This window comes from Quercus robur, chromosome 6, assembly GCF_932294415.1.
Source record: "Quercus robur chromosome 6, dhQueRobu3.1, whole genome shotgun sequence".
NCBI lineage: Eukaryota > Viridiplantae > Streptophyta > Magnoliopsida > Fagales > Fagaceae > Quercus > Quercus robur.
The window spans coordinates 32671714-32680522 of record NC_065539.1 but is presented as its reverse complement, the minus strand read 5'-3'; the positions used below and the strand labels follow the sequence as shown (position 1 = coordinate 32680522).

General features: G+C 35.8%; 1 long non-coding RNA gene across 1 annotated transcript; it reads right to left on the bottom strand.

Annotated features, from left to right (window-relative positions):
- Nucleotides 1-243: 243 nt before the first annotated feature.
- On the bottom strand, nucleotides 244-1460 carry LOC126689692 (uncharacterized). The gene is made up of 3 exons (XR_007644582.1): nucleotides 1445-1460; nucleotides 589-675; nucleotides 244-438 (listed from the first exon to the last, which is right to left on the bottom strand). It is a non-coding gene; the product is annotated as an uncharacterized LOC126689692 (long non-coding RNA).
- Nucleotides 1461-8809: the final 7349 nt, after the last annotated feature.

Here is an 8809-nt window from a genome sequence, read left to right as displayed (position 1 = left end):
TTTCCATATAAAATGATTTGAAAATTGAGTACAATTCAGACCGTTCTTTCATAAGATAAAGATAGGTGACTCTAGAATAATCATCAACAAAAATGACAAAATATATAAATCCCAACAATGAGGGAGTGTTTATTGGACCCTAAATATCAGAATGAACTAAATGAAAAGGACTACTAACATGACTCTCACGCCTAGAGGCAAAAGGCACCCTATGGTGTTTACCGAACTCACATGCTTCACATTGTAAAGACTCAATTTGACAACACGACGAAACTAATGACTTCAAATTCTTGAGAGATGGATGACCAAGGCGACAATGATGCTAAAGAGGCGAGATAGACAAATGAGAAGCCACTAAACGGGAAGAACCACATCGATCCAAGTAATAAAGGCCACCGACTTCATGCCCTCCACCAATAATCTTCCCCGTCTTGAGATCTTGAAAGATACAATGAGTGGATAAAAAAATGGCAGCACAATTCAAAATTTTAGTAAGCTTACTAATTGATAAAAGGTTAAAAGGAAAATCAGGAATATATAAGACAGAAGAGAGAGAAAGATTAGGACTAAGATTGGTAGTGCCTAAACCAGAAACTGTAGTGACTGAGCCATTTGCCAATGTAACATTGGGAATACTACTAGATTGCTCAAGGTCAGAGAGTAAACTTGAGGTACCTGTTATATGATCAATAGCACCTGAGTCAATGACCCAAGGGTCTTGAGTGGCAAGACAAGCAGCGGAAGTACCTTGTTAAGCCAAAGTAGCAGTAGAATCAGACCCAACAAAGTTGGAATGTAGAGACAAGAGGCGATTGTACTCTTCCTCAGGAATAGAGACTACTCTGGTTTTTGTGGAAGTGACTGTGAAGGTGGTTCTTGAACTTGAAAACTAGCTTGGTTAGCCGAGGGTTTACCATACAACTCCCAACAAAAGTCTACTATATGATTTTGACCATGACAATAAGTGCACTTACGAAGACCACGTCCTTTACCACAACCCCCTTGTTCACTCCCACGTAATCAAACTTCTTTCTACCAAGAAGAAAGACTTCAGTTGCCTGTGCCCACTGAGCATAATTACTACCATTTAGACGAATGGAGGTAATTGATAACATATCAGGAGATAAGAAATAATTAGGGGGCTGAGCACTGTCCTCGGGCTCCATAATAGCAATCTAAGGAACAAACTAACAATAAAGAAATAAGCTGGACTGAATTAAAACAAACTCCAACCAGCAACCAATATACTTCAACCAATCAGCCACGTCAACAATAACTCATCTATCAATGAATCAATACCAAACTATTGCAAAAAACAAGGCAGCAACAAATCTATACCAACACCAAAAAAAAAAAAAATTGCCCAATCCACCAATAAACATCAACCTAAGGTTGCCTAAACAAATACACAGAGAACGTATTGAAGAAGAGAAGAAAATCAGACCATGGTTGAAACCCTTCAATTGAAAAACTATGGCGGCGGCGCTAGGGTGCAGGAGTGGCAGCATGAGGACCGGCAAGTAAGCTAGGATGGTTGCTGAAGGAGGGCAAGTAGAACCCTGCCTCTCTCGCGATCAGGCGACGTCGATCTGGTGTCGAGAGATCAGAAAGAGGGTCACCGGTGCTGGACAACTCCTACAGCCACTAAATCAAGATTCGAAGTCTTTATTAGGGTCATCGAAGCTAGCGAGTAAGGATATGGTTGCCGACGACAACAATATCGGTGGGTGGTGGTCAAAGGGTTAACGGCACCGGTGGCTTGGTGGCCCTAATACCATGTTGTTTACTGTGAAAGTGTTTTAGGGTTTGATGATTCAACCCTAACAGATAAAATATTATTTATATGTAAAGTACATGATATTACTGTTTTGCCCCTATTACTCATAACAGTCATCAATGAAGCCGGCTTCCAAACCTTTTTCCAAGCTCTTTTGGATTATGACACCAGTGAATATAAGGATCTTTAACTGCTTGTTGCATTGTCTGAGCGATTCTAGGATACCACTTGTACCTTTCATTTTCCAGGCATTGGTGAGGTAATGTTGACATTGTATGACTTCTCAGCCATTACTGGCTTAAAATTGGGTAGTTAGAGAATTAAGGGTAATGATTCCATTTCACCAACGAAGATTGGGAGTTTTTTGGGTGTGATCCCTCCACGAGTCGGTGGTAAAATGTGTCCTTGATGTGGCTGTATTCCAATATTGACAAGTGTGAGACTATGGCAACTGACACCCGGATGTTTATGCTCCTTTTCATTGGAACTCTCTTGTGTCCAGACTTGGGTAGCACGGTAAGTTTATGTTACTTGTGGAGTTTGAGGGACATCGATCGAATCAAAAATTATGATTGGGGCAACATGGCTTATTCAACCCTCTTGCACTTTATGACTCAGCTTTCTCGGTGTAGTCTTTCAAGCTTAGGAGGTGCACCATTTGTTTGGCAGGTGAGGTTTTAAATTCTTGGTTAGATGTATTTTGCAAAGGTTATTTGTGTTGTTGATGTGTGCTGATTTTTTTTCCCCTCTTTTTGCAGTTTTGGATGTGTGAACATTTTGGGGTTGCTCCACAGCTTTTGGAAGATGTTGATGATATGTTTCCATGGTTTCTTTGCTGGCTGCCTAAGTATCATCTGTCAATGCCTCCCAAGCGTTCTTTGCAGGCTTGGCGGATGGTGATTGACGGCTTAGATGCCGATGAGGTGAGTTCTTTTTTTGGTGAAGTTTGGTTTGGTTTTTTTTTTTTTTTTCTTTATGCTTGGGTATGGCTTCTCTTCATTTTGAGTTCTTTGTGATTTTTTTTTTGGGCTCTTTCTAATATTCAGATGTCCTTAAATCCTTTGCTTGGATGTAAGGAGCATGATGAGTGTGCATGGGCTCAGGAGTTAAATGATCATCAAGTGATGTTTGAATGTGGCCATGGGAGGTATTGGTATCTTGGTGACCAGGTATTGGCTTAGGTTCAACACATGTACCCTCCTGAAACGATTTCTGCCCATCCTTTCCTTCTATCTGGCTGGCAAACCTTTTGACTAATGAAGAAATTGCGTGCTCGGATTGGCCGCATAGTTCTTGGGATACCAGGAGACTATCTTGAATTTGTCCAGGCTCACTTGCAGGGTTGCTTAACTAACATCTCTGGAGCATCGATGACTTTCTTTCTTTTCCAAATCAATTTGCATCACGACTCACATCATCATCTTTCATTTTCTTTTATTTTGCCCTTTGTGAAAATGTTTGAATGTTGCCTTTCTAGGCTTCATCTTCTAGAGCTGAAAGTCCTCCTCCTAGCAATGTTGGTGGTCCTTCTACTTCTTTCACGGAGACATATCCCAATTTTCCAATATGGCAATACGAGATAATGAATTCTGATGGATCTTATAGCTTTGTGGATCTAGATCAGCTGGAGTATACCCCAAATGTCCCTTGGACTGGCCGAGTACATTTCAAATCCCTTTGGTCTCTTGTCTCATTCTCTGTCTATGTAGCTAATTTTGAACTTGTGGCCTTATGCTCCAAGTGGGTGTTGATCTTGTGGAAGAAAGCATGCGAATGATTGGAGGTTTACAATTGGTGGCATGCACACAATCTTCCTAACATGTGTTTAATGAAGTGAATTAGGGAAATGATGACACTTCCCTATTGTCTTTTGCTTGGGCTTTATAGTAATGAACTTAACACTTGTCTTTGATGATTTTGCAGAGCAATTGAATGGCAAATGCTGAGGCCAACACAAGATCTTTGGAAGAAAGAATCAGAAACCTTGAATTTCAGAATAGGCAACAAGAATCTCAACTTTATGCAAGTCAAGGCGGAGAAGGAGACACAAAGGGTGATTCTTCTAGGGGTGGGTCTAGAAGATCTTCCCGTAGACAGACTCGAAGTTCGAATGATGCTTGACTTGTGTTTTAATTTTCCTGCAAGAGACAAAATATTCCTTAGTCAAAAATTTGTATTAATTTCCTCTTACTCCTTGTCCTTAGATGACTTTAGCCCTGCTAGGATTTAGATGAGACAAGTTTAGAATTCACCTGATGAAGCTTTGTAGTGTACAATTTGAACTTATTGGACCAATTCTGATGTGATTATACTCACTTGAATGAGGCATAGCCAAATGCCCCTAGTTTGGAAATTTATGCATGGTGATTTCTTTAGAAAAAAGTTTTTTTTCTTGGGAAAAGAGATGATTGATTTGATTTGTTTCAGAAAAGAGGATAAGGCATGACCGAATGCCCCTAGTTTAGAAAATGAATACATGATTTTGAAAAAATTTTGAGTTAGTTAATTTCCTCTTCTCTCTTCTTCTTCTCTCTCTCTTTTTTTTTTTTTTTTTTTTTGAAACAAATGATGATGATGATTTTTTTTGAAAAATGAATGAGGCATGCTCAAATTTCCCAGTTTGACAATCAATGTGAATTTCTGAGAAATTTTATTGCACAACTACTTTTTGGAATGAAGAATGGGGCCAAAACAGACCAAAAACGTGCCCAAAAATACAAAATAAGCTGAAATGCCTACAAGGGGACTGGGTGCCAATTGGCACTTGGGGAGTACTGATCGGCACTCAAGAAGTGTCGATCGGCACTTTGGGGTGCCGATGGGCACACCCAATCTTGCCCCAACTTTTCACGTCAATTTCAAACTCTCGGAACTTATTTAAACATGGTTAGAGATTAGGAGAGCCTATCTTAGCATTAAACCTGCAAACAAATCTTTGCATGAATGCTATCAAGAAACATCAATCATATACAAGAATTATTCATAACCAACAATCAAAATCCTCCTCATTCAATCATACATGATATCAACAGATGGGTTCGTAGCTATGATTCCGTTACCAAGACCAATTTCACTGCCTACAAGTTAGAGGGGATCAAGGCTCTAAGGAATGTCAAGATCAAGTGGGATTTTCTTTGTGCTGCTGTGAAGTTCTAGGATATTGAGGACCATATATTCCGGTTTAAGATTGTTGAACTTTGTCCTACAATCAAGGAATTTTTTGCTATTCTGGGTTATGAGTTTAGGAAAAAGTCTGTAGCAGTTTCCTATGATCCTAAGCATAGGGAGACTTTATCTAATGCCCTAGACCTTGTTACTTCAATTACCAGTAGTATGATTGAAGGGTGCATAGTGAATCTTCATGCAATTGTTACAAGGCTTATTGATAAACGTACTTATGGTCTATTTGACAACATGTAGAAAAATTTTGGTTTACCTCTTTGCTTCATGGGAGAATTCTTGCTTTGCTCTGGAAGACTTGGCTTTATAGATGCTCAAGCCATAGGAATTGTGAGTCAAGTGAAGGATGGTGATAACCCTTCTTCTTTGATCTTAGCAAAAACTCTTTTAGGGCTGGACTCTGCATTTCTTGGTGGAGAATCACAACCATTCCTCGGGAGTCCCTTGACTTTGCAGATATAGTTGATGGAAAGACTGGACATGATAGCTACACCCACTATCGCCAATTATGGTCCTAGTAATTTCCCTAGTAGGGTTGTCCTCAAGACCAAGTGTCAGACTAAAAGCAACTGGGTGAAATTTTTGGACAAGAAACCCAATATATCAATTCAATAGGATTGTTATTGGTTGAAGTGCCCACCTCCTTTGTTGCGATCTCCGGGATCAGATTATATCTTCTTGGTTGGCTTAAGGAGGGCGACTACTATAAGGCTGATAAGCTCTTGAGACAATTCCAATATGAGCAAGGGATGCCTAGTGGTAGAGAAAGAAAACTTTTTATTCCCGTGGACATAGCTCCTTAAAATAATAATTATTTGAAAGATAAATATTTTAAAAAGACTTAATTATCAACAATTCCCTTGTTATCTGATTATCCTTTTTATCCCTATGCAACCAAGCTTATTTCTAATAAAATCCAACAACCAATCACATAAATTATTCAATTAATTTTAATTGTTTGACCAATCAGAATTAATTTCAATTAATCACATGTGATCAGCTTCACCCTCATATAATGCATGTAGACTGTAAAAACTTGATCTTTTGATATCTTCTAATTCGACGACCCGATTTGGGAACTGGGCATATCGTCGCGACCATTAGAATCTCAAGATCATTTTTATGATATGCAATGAATGATTTAATGCATGAGATGCAACCATGATTTTTGGGTATTTGAAAGGGTCATTTTAGTCATCTTCCAAAACTAAATTATGGGTGCAAAATCAAGTTTCTACAACAACATTGGTTCCCATAAACCAACCAAAAAAAAACTCAAAGCCATAGTGAAGAATACATTAAAAGAATCGCAATGGGGTCTTACTACTATAGTTTATGTGGTTGTTAATCATGGATGATTTTTTTCCACTAATGGGATACCTCTTATGTGCACTTGTGTGATGCATTCACCATTATGGATAAATAATTCTCTTTGTATATGCATAGCATAAATTAGTTCTATTGTACATACATACTAGTTGTGACATGAATATAGATGCATAACTTAGTACAAGATATGTTACTCTTTTTTTGTATTGTGACAAATATATATCTATATATATCTAAAAACTGAAGCATAGCATTTATTGTTACTACACTCTTGTTGAGCCACATTAGCAGCCACGTCATCGGTTCCACTAACTTTCTTTTTTTCTTTTTCTTTTCCTTCCTTTTGCAAATTAACATTTTCCCAATCACATCCAAAAAAAAAAAAAAAAAACTCAATCTCTTAATTAACTTTTCCTAACTTTTCAATTTTCCATTTATTATTCCATCAAATCCAATCTGATAATAATTCAAACTTCTTTCAACTCTATGACTTTCCCGTTCCCTAATCAAGCAGTTATGAAAACTATTCAATTGCCAATCTATTAGAATTCCCAAAAAAAAAAAATAATAATAATAATAAAAAATAACTACTGATTTTTTGTCTATAAATTTGCAATTGCTTTACCTCACTTCTGTTCTCCCCTATATTTTCTGGGTTTTTTGAATTTATTTTGTTAGTGATGTGCCGTCGGAGATCTCAAGTGCCAACAACATTGGTTCCCATAAACCAACCAAAAAAATCTCAAAGCCATGGTGAAGAATACAGTAACGCTCCATTTGTTTTGACATAAAATATTTTTCATTGAAAATATTTTCTGTAAAATATTTTCATTTTACAATGTATGGTAGCATTTGTGAAAATGTTCAGGAAATCATTTTGTAAAAATTTTCTAATCACACAACCCACCAAATCACTGCAAAGTCCAACTAGATTAGAGCAAATCAAAGAAAAATTTTGTCTATTTGGAGCTATTGAAGCATCACTAGCAAATCCAAAGTCACAGCCTAGTAAAAAAACTACAACAATCGTTAGATCCACCTGACCAAGCTACATAGTACACACAAAACCCATCAAACAACACTAGCCTCTGAGCACGCGTCTGCTCAGAGGCTCTTCTATTTTTTGGGTTAATTTTAATAATTTGCATTCATTATAATTTGGGATTACTACATTTTCAAATTACCACCAAAAAAAAAAAAAAAAAAAAAAAAACTTAGAGTTGTGATGAAAAAATTATTTCACCCACAAACCTATAATACTCATCACACCCCTTAGGTTTTTTTTTTTTTTTTTTTTTTTTTTTTTTTTTTTTTTTTGTGATTGGAAAATGTAGTAATCTCAAATTATAATTGATGCAAATTATTAAAATTTACCCAAAAAATAAAAGAGCCTCTAAGCAAGCGCATGAGCGCGTGCTCAGAGGCTAGTATATATAAAATTTATTTTTAAATGGTAGTTATGTAGTTATATTTAATCCTAAAAGATAGGCACATAATACACATCCACAACTAAATTTTAGAATACTTAAAAAAGCCACACACAAAAAAAAAAAAAAAAAAAAAATACTAAGAAAGGCTCTCAATGTTAGCATCTACTATTAAATCACTAATTAATCCTTTAATTTTTTTTTAAAAAAAAAATTATTTTCTCTTAAAAAAATTGCAGTGAAAGGCACAACAAAATACAATATTAAATTTCATATGACAGAGATGAGATTGTGAAAAATAAAGTTAACGTGTAACAGTTTCAATTAATTGAAAATCATAGTGTTACACAATTTGATAAACAATTGATCATGAACAAATTGAATCAAAAATTAAAGTTCCAAAGAATTTAAACGATTTGTTCACTTTTTATAACACTCAAAAGAACAAAGTAGGAAAAAAAAAAAGCCATGTATTAAACTAATATTAATATTTAAAACAAAAATAGATAACAAAATTTTTTAATAAACAAATGAAGGTAGTACCACCACCATCAATTACTCCAGCAATCAATCTAATCACTATGTGATAATCTCTTCCAAACTGCATTTTATTCCCATCATTTTAATTTGCAATGAGACTTTTTTTATTTTGGGTTAGTGGTATAATTTTTCATTTGTCCCAAATTGAAGTACTTTGGTTTCCTAGCCTTTTGGTATCATTGACATTTTGAGTCCCATGTGAGTTGCAATGTTTGAAAATGAAACTAATCATTATCCAAAACACCCGATGGTTGTAGCTATGTATTTTTAAATTTTATTAGGAAAAAAAAGTAGAGAAAGGAGAAGAAGCAATACAAATTACTAATATCTCAAAATCAACCAATGGTGATACTGCATCATTTAAACACAACAAATTAATATTTCATGTGGCTTCCACCTTGCAAATTCCAATTAGCTCAAAGAGACTTGAGGTTCAATCCAAGCCAAAACTAAAAACTAATTGATGTTTTGGTCTAAATATAAAACAATTCATCATGAACAAATTGAATCTAAAATTAAAGCTCCAAATAATTTAATGGATTTGTTCACTTTTTAT